Source organism: Saccopteryx bilineata, chromosome 10 (genome assembly GCF_036850765.1).
Source record: "Saccopteryx bilineata isolate mSacBil1 chromosome 10, mSacBil1_pri_phased_curated, whole genome shotgun sequence".
Classification (NCBI taxonomy): Eukaryota; Metazoa; Chordata; class Mammalia; order Chiroptera; family Emballonuridae; genus Saccopteryx; species Saccopteryx bilineata.
In genome coordinates this window covers 63,903,807-63,915,966 of record NC_089499.1, presented here as the reverse complement: position 1 = coordinate 63,915,966, position 12,160 = coordinate 63,903,807, and the positions used below count along the sequence as shown (strand labels likewise).

Below are 12,160 nucleotides of genomic sequence, written 5' to 3'. Positions count from 1 at the left end.
TGGAAACGAGGAGAGACAGTCAGACAGACTCCCGCATGCGCCCGACCAGGATCCACCCGGCACACCCACCAGGAGCGACGCTCTGCCCACCAGGGGGCGATGCTCTGCCCCTCCGGGGCATCACTCTGCCATGACCAGAGCCACTCTAGCGCCTGGGGCAGAGGCCAAGGAGCCATCCCCAGCGCCCGGGCCGTCTTTGCTCCAATGGAGCCTCGGCTACGGGAGGGGAAGAGAGAGACAGAGAGGAAGGAGAGGGGGAGGGGTGGAGAAGCAAATGGGTGCCCCTCCTGTGTGCCCTGGCCGGGAATCGAACCCGGGACTTCCGCACGGCAGGCCGACGCTCTACCACTGAGCCAAACGGCCAGGGCCTATGCAGGTTTTATTTTAAAAGGGTCATGCAGAAAACCTCGCTCACAGCCACTTCCCTGGGGCTCTGGTGGGGGAGAGCTAAGAGGACTGAGTTGTGAGAGGAGGGTGTAAAGTTGGAGGCCCAGGGAGAGACACTGTGGGGGATGGTCACTGGAAACCCCTGTGCTGAGTAGCTATTCAGTACCGCAGTCGCCATCTTTTTTGGGTGGGTCAGTCCCTTCTGAGTGGCATCAGCCTGGGGAAAAGCAACTGCTTTGCCCTCGGGAGTCATGGCAATGGGTTGTTCTGAGAGGCCAGGAAGAAGGGGGTGCCTCAGTGACTCAGTTTTCTGGTGTTGAGACCAGAGTTCCACCCCACACTCTCCTGAGTCTATGACTAGTGCTTCCCCCTCACAAGAAACTCAGTTGAAGCTGTGGGTGGGCAGGGCAGACCACACCTCAGGGTCTCAGAGGCCACACCCACCAGATTCCTGGGGCCATACCCTACTAAAGTCTGTGAAAAAAGTCTGGACAAACTGACACCCGGGGCAAAGGGGCAGAGGACACCCACAACCTTCCTAATTGCCAAATTGCCTCAGGCTCTAGACTCCAGCAGAGGTTTTTTTCAGTGGATGAGTCCACCAAGCAGCCAGCAGATAGGTTATAGGAGGTGAAACTCAGAGAAACTTGGCCATTTGAGCAACCAGAGTGGACCAGAGTTGGTAGAAGCCAGCTTAGGAGTGTAGCTAGGTATTTCCATGTACATCTGGGCCTATCAGAGGCAACCACAAACTCTGAATTGCTTGTAGCTCCAAAAAGGTGGCTGAGGGCCAGTCACAGGCACTGTATCCCACTGGTCCGCGCTGGGTTCCCACTTGGGAGGCCCAGGGCTGGCACATCCAGGGGTCAGATGCAGAAAGCATTGGGTCAGGACCTAACAACTTTTGCTAGAGTGGTATTCTAATGAAAATCTCCTCACACCTAGCCCAGATGTGGTGGTGAAAAAGAAGGAAATCTTACTTTTTGTGACAGCATGGATGGACCTGGAGATTATTATGCTATGTGAAATAAGCCAAGTAAAAACAGAAAAATATCATATGATCTCATATATATGTGGAATCTAATGAACAAAGTGAACTGAGGAACGTAATAGAAGCAGAGGAGGGGTCACAGGGACCAGAAGGACAGCAGTCAGAGGAAGGAGGATGAAGGGATGGGATCAGAGAGGGTAGAGGGATTGGTGCAACTATATATACATAACACAGAGATACATAGCAGAACAGCAAGTCCTAGAGGGAAGGGGGGAGGGAGTTGGAGGGAAGGAGGTATAAAAAAGGACACGGGTGGGGTGAGAGAGTTATGTTCAGTGGGACACATGAATCCATGTAAACAATAAATTAAAAATTAATAAAAATTAAAAAATTTCATGAGGGATTACACAGCAGAATCTATATTAAAGGCCTAGAATTAAAAAATTTTAAAAAAACTTATTTTTGTTTTCATATTCTTTCCATTTTTTATTCAATTTAGAAAGGAAAGACAAAGAAAGAGACAGAAAGAGGGAGATGCAGAAAGAAGCCAATGCTTAAGCCACCAATCACCCACTCAACCCGATGAGAAAAGCCTGGCCTGGAGGTTCCTGAACACCCACACCGTTAATGCCTGGGCACCAGGCCCCGTTAGGCACACGCACAAGCTCCGCGTGCCATCCGTTTCGTCCCTGTTGCAAGGGCCAGTGTCAGGCGCCTGGGCAGCAGTGCAGGGTCGCGTCCCCAGGACTCCTCCGCTTGCCTGGTAATGAGTGGCCTAAGCAGTGGCGCTGGGAGCCCCCAACTCTACGTGGAGGCGGAAGAGACGCCCCCCCGGCCCCAGGTGAAGGCGCGCTCCCTGAAATGCGGGAGTTCCTCCTCTCCCTGCTGCGCGGCCAAGGTCGCGCTGCAAGGACCAGTTTGCTGAGGAGCCTGGCGCCCGGTGATACCGGGGAGTGGCGGGACCGGCTCCTGGGCAGCGGTGTGCCCTGGGCGTGGCGGAGAGGAGAGGCAGCTCAGCACGCGCACCTGTAGGCGACAGCCCCGGCAGGGGTGGACTATCTATCAGGTTGGGGCAGTGGCCAGGGCCACCTCGAAGTGCTATACCTGCCTCGACCAGCGCGGGGAACTGAAGACCTGAGTGGGGGCGACGAAAGATGAGGTAAAACACAGAAACATTGATCAAGTTTGCTCCAGGAGTGCCATTGTGCTCTGATAGAGACACAGTGACTCCAAGCCTGTTCTCGGCCTGGCGATCTCTTGGGGCTTTGAACCTGGGTCCTTTCTTATCTGCTGTGTCCACGCTGACTCTGCTTTTGAGGTCAATGCCACAAACAGCCTTTCAGTTTTTTCAGTGAGGGGCCTGGCACTCAAGGCAGAGGAGGGCCCCTCCTTGGCTCTCAGCTGCGAGTAGGCTGGACGCATCCGGTGCAATGGCTCTCTCCGTGTGCCCCTGCATGTGTGGGGGCATGCGACCCTGGGGCCAAGGCAAAAACAAACAAACAAACAAACAAACAAACAAACCAAAAACTCCTCCCAAAAAACCAGAAAGAAAGAAAAGACGGGTGGAGGCGAAAGCCTACAACGCCCCATATTCCCAGGCGGTCCCCCGTCCAGGTACTAAAGGGGTCGCCCCTGCGTCCCTTTAGGAAATCCCGCGAGGTCGGGTGTTCAGGGCAGTGTGGCCGCAGACACCTGACGGCGGCCTCCCAGCGGCCCAGGAAGAAACGCCCGGCCTCCAGGTCTCCTCACAGCTCTGCACCTCGTGTGGGTGGCTACGTCCAGGCCCCCTGTGTCGCCCGCACTCGCACAAGCTCTGCACGGCACCGGTTTCTTCCCTCCGCCCCTCAGGCGGGCGGCTGAGGTCCGGCCTCAGGGACTGGATCTGTTTGAAGAGGAGCCTGGAGTTAGCTGCACAGGAATGGAGGGGAGTGGCAGGACCCGGCTCCCGGGCGGCTAGTGTGCAGATGGGGCCGTGGAGGAAGGAAGCAGCTCAGGCCCGGTGCTTGTGGGCGACCAGCACACACCTGAGTAGACTGCCAGGCTCCGCGGAGTGGCCAGGGCCACCTCGAAGTGCTGTGCCCCAGGCGTGTGTGGGGTACGCGACCCTGTGGCCAAGGGGGGAGTGAAGGGGGGAAGCGAAAACCTACAGCACCCGGTGTTCCCAGGCGGTCTCCCATCCAGGCACTAACCAGGCCGACCCTGCTTAGCTTCTGAGATCAGAAGACATCTAGTGCGTTCAGGGTGGTATGGCCATAGACATGTGAAAACCGCCTCCGGTGGCCTGGCCTTCAGGTCTCACTGCTTTGCGCACTAGGTGTCTGTGCACGCCAGGCCCCCTGTTAGGCACTCCTACAAGCTCCACTGCCATCTGTTTCATCCCTGCCGTTTTCTGTGGGCTGCCAAGAGAACCTCCTCAGTGCCCTGCCATTATTCCCGGGGCTGAAGGTGTGCCCATCCACCCAGACGGTGGGAACTGGAGCGAGGGTCAGAGGTCTCAGTGGCACAGCGACTTGCAGAAGTGTGGTCAGGGGAGAGCTGGGGATGGAACTAGGAGGGCCAGCCCAGGACTCCTCTGCTTGCCGGTAAGGAGTCTACTAAGCGCAGCGCTGGGTCGTGCTGCAAGGACCGGTTTGCAGAGGAGTCTGGAGTTAGTTGTATACCTGGCGCCCAGTGATAAAGAGGAGTGACAGGACCCTGCTCCTGGACAGCTGGTGTGCTTGGTGGTGTGGAGGAGTGGGGAGGCAACTCAGCATGCGCACTGTAGGCAACAGCCCAGGTCCAGGCACCTTTGTGCTCAGCCTGCATCTCACACTGTAGCTCTTGAGAGAAATCAACCCCCATCTCCAGCATTCATTCCAATTCAAGCTATCACTGGTTCTCAGCCTCTAGCCTGACCAGTAGTTCTTGAATCTGAAACTCTTTCTCCAGTGACCGTTCTAGCTCATGCTGTTGTTGGCATTCAGCCTGCAGCTCATACTAGAGTTTTTTTACCTCAGGCAGCCTCTCACACAGAGCTCTCATTTTCTTTTTCCAGGGCTGTAAAAAGCACCCAGCTGATGTCACCCAAAAATACAGCCATGGAGAGCCATATGCTAGAGAACAAAGACCACTCCTCTACCCCACCCTTCCACAGTGTTGGAATCTCCATACTGATCTGATTCAAATCTTGCCCACTATGCCAAATGTAAGGCTGTTTGTTGAAGCCAAGCAGGTTCGTACTGAATTCAGGCAGATGGTAGAGAAACTGTGGACTCGACAAGTGTCAGGCCATACCCATTTATTGGAGGCCTACAGAGACAGGAGAGCAAATAAACAAAAAAAATCCTTTTTCAGTGGAGGGGAAGGGATCAGGAAAACTGCTCCTCGTGGTGACAGCTGAAGGAATCAGGGAACCAAACCTCACAGTGGTGGGAAAGCAATCTAGCCGAATCACCCCTGATGGAAGGCACGCATACCTTTTTATAGACACACACATGGCTTTCTTCCACATGCTCATGCAATAATTGTGCAAAGTGCTTGCAGCCAGGAAACCAGGGAGCAAGCCTAACACACTAGTTTTTCCCACATCTCTGTGGGTTAAAGCATTGTTCTAAAATTAGAAGTTTGCCAGTTTGATCCCCTGTCAGGGCAACAAACGGGAAGCAACCAATTAATGAATGATTAAGTGGCACAACAAAGTTTGCTTACCCCTCCCCTCTCTCTCCCTTTCTCTTTCTGTCTCTATAAAATAAATAAATAAATAAGAACTGGACAGATAGCTGGAATGATTAGAACATCGTACAAAATTGCAGAGGTTGTTGGTTTGATCCCCAGTAAGGGCATATACAGAAACAGCTTGATGTTGTTTCCTGTTTTAACCTCACTGTCTCTTTCTAAGAGAAAGGAAGAAAAGAAAAGGAAAGGAAGAAAAGAAAAGAAAGTGTATGGCCAATATCCACAGCCACCATCACAGCCGCCTGACCAATGCAGGTTCACATTGGATTCGGACAAACGGTAATGAAACAACAGAGCCACGAACTGGTGGGCCATTTTCTTTAATCCTAGCTTGCACCCGGCAGGCAAGAAATACACACACTGGGCTCCAAAACCCACTCATTCAGTGCTCACAAAGCTACTGACTTATACAAGTTTCCTAGAATCAAAGGTTTCTAGCTCACTAGCCTCATTCACCTCTGTTCCCCATCTCCTTCTTTCTACACAATCTCTGCACTAACTGGCTTCTCACTCAGCACTCTGCCATCTTGGCTACTTCTCCTGGCCTCCTCCACATGGCCTCTCTCTGCTCTCCTCTCTGCTCTCTCCTCTAATGCTAATCTCAGGAACCAAGAGAACAAGCTCCCGGTCCGCCCCACTTCATAGTGCAGAAATCAAAACCTTTAATCTAATATACAAAATAGGGAAGTCTCTGATACAAAGTCCACCCCACATCAAAAAGGGTAGGAAAGGCTTAGTCCTAAAACCAAGCCCCAGGCTACAAGGATCCTGCCTGCCCACAGCCCACCTCAACACACATTAATATAATTATGCCCAATCCAAGCATAAGGGCAACTAATATCATCTGGGAGACAGGCTTCCATGTGGGCAGCACTATCTTTAACAAAGTGAGCATAATATATTTTATCTGCCCAACAGAAAGAAAGAAAAAAAAAGAAAGAAGAAATAAAGAAAGTAAAGTAAATCCAGTTGAACCATCAGTCAGGTCTAATTCTCCCAACACACCTGAGCTTTATTTTATTTTCTTCCCACCCTATTAAGTGCTGAAGGCCTGGGTAAAAGAATTGACTGCAGTTGATGCTGATGAACTCTTTCAACATGGCAGCAGTGAGACAGCAGAAGTGAGAAGGGGGTTTCTGTGAAATGGCTTGAGTGCCACAGAGCTTGGGAAAGAAAAGTGGAAGGATTGTGGTGGCAAATTCCAGCCTGAGATTTTCAAGACTGGGAAGTGATTGAAACTGAGCCAGGTAAAGGAGCAGTATGTTTGAGGAGTGTCAGGGGTGTTTGCAACTGTGAGAGTGTGCTGAGTGGGGCATGGAGAAAATTATAAACAAGGGCTGAGACTGGGCCAGGTAAAGGGTGTTATAAAGGCAGAGGTGGAGCCTGACCTGTGGTGGCGCAGTGGATAAAGCGTCAACCTGGAAATACTGAGGTTGCCGGTTCAAAACCCTGGGCTTGCCTGGTCAAGGCACATATGGGAGTTGATGCTTCCTGCTCCTCCCCCCCTTCTCTATAATAAATAAATAAAATCTTAAAAAAAAAAAGGCAGAGGTGGAAGTGGGGCTTTGTTCATGACAGGTTGGTGATGGAGAGACCAGGGGTAAAGAGAAAAATGGTTGTGGTATGTCTTTGGAAGGATGACTGGACCCTTGTGAGAGATGTTCTGAAGAAGTTGGGAATGGAAAGGATTGAATATATGATGTTTGTGTGTAAGATTTGGGAGGTGTTTATCTAGAAATAAATGGAGAAGGGTGTAAGGCAGACTGTCTTTGCATAAAATAAGAATAGATATTTAGGGAATGGGGAATTTGTCAGATTTGAGGACAGAATGGAGAATGATTCATGGAGAGTGAAGAATTGGAGTGAGTGAAGTTGGATGGGCAACAGGACAGTGTGCTGCGTAGTGGAAGAAGTTTGTGTGTTTACCTTTCCCTTGGTGAAAGGAATTGTGAGCAAAGTTAAGCAGCATCAGCTGCTGACGATTCTAATTACCAGGGCTTCCGATTTTAATAAAGTGGTAGTGGCATCAGAAAATTGTCATTTGCTGATGAAGAATTGGATTTGGCTGAGAGTTCAACTGGATTTACCCTGGATTTACTTACTAAATTACCTCTCTTGTTTGTCTGGCTTATGCAAAATAAACAAATAAATAAAGACAAAATAGAAAGACTCATGTCTCAGGGCTGTGGTAGAACCAAGGGAAGTCTTCCAGATTTTAGCAGTGCATCAATGTGTTTATAGTATTTCTGTGTTGCAGCCCTACATGCTAAAGTGGAATTGTGAAAGTCTGGAAAATGGAGCAGAAAATAAAAAACTGCATGTAGGCAATGCTGGAGAATTCCCTTCCTCCACACCCTCACCAGCTCTGGTTGTTCACTGATTTGTTAGTGAAAGCTCTTCTGACAGGTGTGAAGTAATGTCTCATAGTGGTTTTAATTTGCATTTCTCTACTGATTTGTGACATGGGGCATTTTTTTATAGGCCCATTTTTAGTGGGGAGTTATTTGAATACTCTAACACTTCATTTTCTGAGGTTTATAGTTTCCAATTGTGTTTTGACTTCCAATTGTGTTCAGCTTGATGTTTCACAAATTTAATGGAGTTAAGCAGGAACTGCTAGGAGTCAGCCACTAAACTGAGTGAGGTGTAAGCTAGTCTGCCCCTTAAGCAGGCATAGGGTACCTGAGCTGCCTGTCTGACCCACATGGCACTTGCACATTTTCATCATGGTGCACACTTAGGGTAAGCTTTACCTTGTCAGAAAATGTACTTGAGATAGTGCGTGCTGCTTCCGGTCATGCTGAGGCCATTTAAATTGCTCCAGCAGCCACTTGCTAAGCATTGTCATGGAACTGAGAGAAAAAGGTAAGACCAGAAAGAGTCAGTATACAGAGAAGCAGCAGAGAATTGTCCTAGTATATATAATATTGTGGGTTTTTAAAAGATTTTTTTTGTGGTGTAAGGCAGTGAGAGTTTGTTTGAGAATTAAAATCATAAGTTTATTTATGCTTTGCTTTATATTACAAAGGAACTAAGCATATATGTGACAATTAGTAAATATGTCTTGTGAAATATTAAAAATAATTGTGCTACCAGTAAATACAATTCAACCAACAAGTAGATTGAATTTGTTTATGAATATTAATGTAAAGAATATTGGCAAACCAGATAATTTACAATTACTTAATTTTAGTTTTTACCAGAATTAAAATTTTCTTAAAGGTTTAGCATACTAATATACATCAGTAAAGCTACAAAAAAATCAATTGCAAAATAAAACGAAGATATGTTCTGATTGAATTAGAATGTATGATATACTGGGATATGTTTTTGAGAGAAAGGGAATTAGTTTTGTCTTAAAGTAAGGATTGTTGTTTCAGAATAATAAAGATTTTTTTAAAGGGCAAAAGGTGACTATAAAAGAGAAGGTGGGAGAGGGGAGACAAGATGGCGCTGGAGTAAGCAGATGCACCAGCATCTACCTCCCAGAACCAATGTGGATTACAAACTAATTTTATGAACTATCAGCTGGAAAAACCAACTTTGGACTAAACTAAAAGGACTCTTCAACCCAGGAACGCAGAAGAAGCCACCCAGAGACTGGTAGGAAAAGCGGAAACGCGGAGAGGGCTGCCCAGCTTCTCGGAGCGAAGGGCAGCAGGGAGAGACTCGCGTGGCGGGAAGTGAGTTTAGCAGAGGGGAAAGGGTCCTGAGCCCCAGAAACAAAGCCCCAGCCTGCCGCCCCAGAGCCCAGAAGAAGCGTAAGGACAGTATTTAGCTGGAAACAAGTCAGGATACTGTTTGTGAGAGAGTCTGATTTCTCAGACCCAGGATCCTTCTTAAAGGGACCACGTAGAACATCTCTCTCACAAACACTCACCTGGGGCTCCTGGGGACGGGAGGAGAGAGGAGAAAACCACAGTAACAGGAAGAGAGTGCAATCTAGGAGGCATAGGGAGAAACATTTTGAGAGATAGCCACCCTAACCCCTGAGACGAGGCACTCCCCAAAGCTGAAGTGAATATTTCCCCCGGAAACAGCAATACCAGCAAAGGGAAGCAGGAGAGCAGCCAAACAAGCTCCCCCGCAGCACTAAGAGCAGAGTCGCATAGAAGGAGGGAGCTTTCGGGTCTACAGTAGTGAGTCTTAGGGTCCGAGCTGCAACGCCCCCACCCACGCGGCTGAGGGCGCACCGGAGAGCGGAGAGCAGGCGGCAGCGGGAGACAAAAGCGCAGTTCTGCTGGCAGGGGCGGAAGCCGACTGGCCACCAGTGGGCTCAGGTGTGAGCTCAATCTTGCCTGGCTAGGGAGAAGGGGGCGTGCAAAAGCGGTCAAGCTCAGCTGCCGGCAGCCTGTAATCCAGCCTCCGGGAGAAGGGCGGGAAACCCAGAAAGGGTAGAAACCAGCCCCGGGGCAAGGGCAGAGGAGCACATCCCTGCCCCACCCGTGCAACCCAGGCTTGTGGTCTGACTTGGTAGCCGGCTCCTCCCGCGAGGGTGGAGCCAAAAGCCCAGAAGAGGCGGAGTTGCGCTACGAAGCTGAGCTTGGGCACGCAGCCCTGTCTGGTGGTAGAGCCAAGGCTAGCAGCTGTTCCTTGAGTGGGATCATCCTGCAAAGGCAGGGCAAAAGCTCGGAAACAGGCGGAGACCCGCAGCTGAGCAAAGGTGCTCGCCAGTGCCCTCAGAACCGAGCATAACGTCACACACGGGGGCGGGGCAAAAGCCAAAGCCACCAACCCTTGTGCACCCGAGCACTTGATCACAGCCACTCTCGTGAAGAGAAAATGCGGAGGCAGAGAAATACAACACAAATAAACCAAGAGAAATCCCCAGAAAAGGACCTAAGTGAATCAGATATAACCAAATTACCAGATGCAGAGTTTAAAATAACGATTGTTAGGATGCTCAAAGATATTAGAACCACCATAGATGGCCATTACGAAAACCTAAATAAAGAGATAACAAATATAAAAAAGGACATTGAAATAATAAAAAAGAATCAGACAGAAATGACAAATACAATATCTGAAATAAAGAATACAATGGAAGGAATTAAAAGCAGGATGGATGAAGCAGAGAATCGAATCAGTGAGTTAGAGGACACAATAAATAAAGGCACAGAAGCAGAGCAGAAAAAAGAAAAGAGACTCAAAAAGTCTGAGGAAACTCTAAGAGAGCTCTGTGACAACATGAAGAGAAATAACATCCGCATCATAGGGGTTCCTGAAGAAGAAGAGAAAGAACAAGGGATAGAGACTTTGTTCAAACATATTATAATGGAAAACTTCCCCCAATTAAGGCAGGAAAACATTTCACATGTTCAGGAAGCACAGAGAACTCCATTAAGGAGAAACCCAAAGAAACCAACACCAAGACACATCATAATTAAATTACCAAAGCTAAATGATAAAGAGAAAATATTAAAAGCTGCTAGAGAAAAAAAGACTATCACCTACAAAGGAGCCCCCATAAGGATGACTTCTGACTTCTCAATAGAAACACTTGAGGCCAGAAGGGAATGGCAAGAAATATTCAAAGTAATGCAGAAGAAGAACCTACAACCAAGACTACTTTATCCAGCAAGGCTATCATTTAAAATTGAAGGAGAAATAAAAAGCTTTACAGACAAAAAAAACCTCAAGGATTTCACTGCAACCAAACCAAGGCTGCAAGAAATGCTAAGGGACCTGTGGTAAACAGATCAAAGGAAAAAAAGAATATAGCAAAAGAGAAAAACAGTTTTAAAGAAAAAAAATGGCAATAAACAATTACATATCAGTAATAACCTTAAATGTTAATGGATTAAATGATCCGATCAAGAGACATAGGGTAGCTGCATGGATAAGAAAACAGGACCCATACATATGCTGTCTACAAGAGACACACCTTAAATCAAAAGATGCACACAGACTGAAGATAAAAGGATGGAAAAAATATTTCACGCAAATGGAAATGAAAAAAAAGCTGGGGTAGCAATACTTATATCAGACAAAATGGACTTTAGAACAAAGACCATAGTTAGAGATAAAGAAGGTCACTACATAATGATAAAGGGAGCAATCCAAAAGGAAGATATAACCATTATAAATATCTACGCACCTAATATAGGAGCACCTAAATATATAAAGCAGACTTTGATAGACTTAAAGGGCGAGATCAACAGCAATACTATAATAGTAGGAGATTTCAATACCCCATTAACATCATTAGATAGATCCTCAAGAAAGAAAATTAACAAAGAAACAGCAGACTTAAAGGACATATTAGATGAACTTGATTTAATAGATATCTTCAGAACTTTTCACCCTAAAACAGCAGAATATACATTCTTTTCAAGCGCTCATGGTACATTCTCTAGAATAGACCACATGTTAGGGCACAAAAGCGGGCTCAACAAATTTAAGAAGATTGAAATCATATCGAGCACATTCTCTGATCACAATGCCATTAAACTAGAAAACAACCACAATAGAAAAATTGAAAAACATTCAAACACTTGGAAACTAAATAGCATGTTATTAAATAATGAATGGGTTAACATTGAGATCAAAGAAGAAATTAAAAAATTTTTAGAAATAAACGATAATGAGCATACATCAACTCAAAATTTATGGGACACAGCAAAAGCAGTCCTGAGAGGGAAGTTTATAGCATTACAGGCATACCTCAAGAAGCTAGAAAAAGCTCAAATAAACAACTTAACCCTGCATCTAAAAGAACTAGAAAAAGAACAGCAAGTAAAGCCCAGAGCTAGTAGAAGGAAGGAAATAATAAAGATCAGAGCAGAAATAAATGACATAGAGGCTAAAGAAACAATACAGAGGATCAATGAAACCAGGAGCTGGTTCTTTGAAAAGGTAAACAAGATCGATGAACCTTTAACGAGACTCACCAAGAAAAAAAGAGAGAGGACTCAAATAAATAAAATTAGAAACGAGAGTGGAGAAATAACAACTGACACAACAGAAATACAAAATATTGTAAGAAAATACTATGAAGAACTGTACGCCAAAAAACTAGACAACCTAGATGAAATGGACAAATTCCTTGAATCATATAATCTTTCAAAA

The 12,160-nt window shown here is 46.9% G+C and overlaps 1 non-coding gene and 1 pseudogene across 1 annotated transcript; both read right to left on the bottom strand.

Annotated features, from left to right (window-relative positions):
- Positions 1 to 292: 292 nt before the first annotated feature.
- On the bottom strand, positions 293 to 368 carry TRNAG-GCC (transfer RNA glycine (anticodon GCC)). The gene has a single exon. It is a non-coding gene; the product is annotated as a tRNA-Gly (tRNA).
- A 3,150-nt stretch (positions 369 to 3,518) lies between these two features.
- Positions 3,519 to 3,636, bottom strand: LOC136314758 (5S ribosomal RNA; annotated as a pseudogene).
- Between the last annotated feature and the right edge of the window lie 8,524 nt (positions 3,637 to 12,160).